General features: G+C 37.3%; 1 pseudogene; it reads left to right on the forward strand.

The window, feature by feature from the left end:
* The first annotated feature begins 1,019 nt into the window (after positions 1-1,019).
* LOC112475141 lies at positions 1,020-1,138 on the forward strand (annotated as a pseudogene).
* Positions 1,139-2,152: the final 1,014 nt, after the last annotated feature.

The following is a 2,152-nucleotide window of genomic DNA, read 5'->3' on the forward strand; positions in this document are numbered from 1 at the left end:
CTCTTACTCAAAGTATGCTTTACCTTAAATTTTTAGCTAGTTATGTCATTGCAGTCTTTTTCTAAGTAATTAAAACAATACAAAAATTTACCAAAGTCCAAAAATTATATTACTAAAATTTCCCTATATAATTTAAAGACTTTTGATAAGGTATTTGAAAAGTTTCCAATTTTACTATCTAGATGTTGATTTAGAATCCTTGAAAATACATGCAGTTTTTTCACCTGAAAAACTATGTTAAACAAAATCAGAATCTAAATGGGATTTTTAAGTCCAGCTGTTAGCATCCTTTTACAATTAAAGTACTAACTTCATTCATAAGTGTCAGTGAAAATTACTTGATGCTAGTTTATGTAATATTTTTATGTTGAACACCACCACAGTAAAACAATACTTAAAATAATAATAAACATTGACTCAGTCAATGCTGAATTTTTATACCATTTTAAGAGCATAACTAAAAGAAAAAAAATAAGAGAAATGAAAATAGAACTACTTACTTACCAGTCATACCACCATATAATAAAAAACAAATTAATGATTTTATACCTACATCTTTACACCCTTGGATAACAAAGCTCTAAATCTAACAGCATAAGGACGCTAGAAACCTCTATTTATTGAGGGAAGGGAAGGAGCATTCAGTAGGCCAGTGTGAGGGAATTCAAGATAAAACCAGTGACTAGTATAGACACAAGCCCATTGCCACACTTCATTTGCCAAAATATGAGTTCCTTAATCATAAAGAAGGTTGTATTGGATAACTTGACAGTAATTAAGATAGAAAGTCTGTGGATGGTGGTGCTTATAGAAGAACTGTGGGGAAGGAAGGCAAACTTACATACAGAGTAAGAGTCAATTCTAGTGATAATAAAGCACTGCCCCCTCCACGGTGGAAGTTATCTACTCCCCCATGGGTACCTCGCTGGTCCCTCTGGGGAAAAGTACTATTCTTATTCTGAGAGCACAGTATAAACCTCATTGTCTCCCCAAAGTTCTATCAATAGCTTTCTCTCTCAGTCTACGGCCATGCCACCCTGAACATGCCCAATCTTGTCTGATTTTGGAAGCTAAACAGGGTCGAGCCTGGTTAGTACTTGGATGGGAGACCACCTTGGAATACCAAGTGCTGTATGTGTTTAATGTAAAAAAAATAATAATAATAAAATAAAATAAATATATAAAAATAAAATAAAATAACACCTATTTCATTAAAAAATAATAGCTTCCTTTCTCTTAGGATGGTCTTAATTTCATCTTAATAGGATGACCAGTTTGAATATCTAAATCAGCAGTGATCAGACCACTCTGATGAGGGGATGCCATGTCAGCGGAATCACAGAACTTCCATTGCTACCACTTTGTCCATGAGCCCAGTGAGCCAGTTCTGGAGTTGGTGCAGAGAGGCTGACTGATATTGAGTCATCTTGTTCATTGATCATTGAGATCCTCTTCTATAATAGAAGATCCTCACATTCTCCACTTTTCAAAGGAGCCTACCCAGTCTTTTCCCAGATCTACATTTCATGGTTCCCCAACATTCCTCCTGAACTTCTGGCCAAGCCCTTAGCCACTACTTATTAATTTCTCTAGATTCCTATCTCTGGCCCTTTTGCCTTCCAAGCAAAGTAAATCATCAGATGCATTGCTTGTAATTTGTTTCTACTGGAAGGATTTTCCTTCCCCAGTATCCTTCTGTGCCACCTCTAAGGGGGACTATAATGCAATAGTCCAATTCTAGCTAGTGCCAGCATGTTGTACAAAACCACATATAAACCACACTTGAATTTCGGCCTTCTCAGTCAGCTGATCAAGGGAGCTCCATATGAGACATGTGTGAGTTGTGGGTAAGAGATCAAAGCCCCGGAAGTAGACACCAAGATAATCAGAGGCACAATGCACGCATGCCTTCAGTAACTTCTTGAGTCCTGTCTCCTGTATACCACTGTCACTTGATAATGGAGGGCTTTAAGAAACCCAACTTATGATGTTTTGGATCAAAAGGACAATTCAGGTCAAATGTTCATTGAGTGCATCTTAGCCAGGTCTTCAGTATCTGGCTAAGAAACTATAGCAAGTCGGCAACAGGAGGGGGAAAGAATTTGTTTCCAAAACCTCAGGAGTCTTCTTTTGAAAGTGGCCAGGGACTGCA

Source organism: Pteropus alecto, unplaced genomic scaffold, assembly GCF_000325575.1.
Source record: "Pteropus alecto unplaced genomic scaffold, ASM32557v1 scaffold50, whole genome shotgun sequence".
NCBI classification, from domain to species: domain Eukaryota; kingdom Metazoa; phylum Chordata; class Mammalia; order Chiroptera; family Pteropodidae; genus Pteropus; species Pteropus alecto.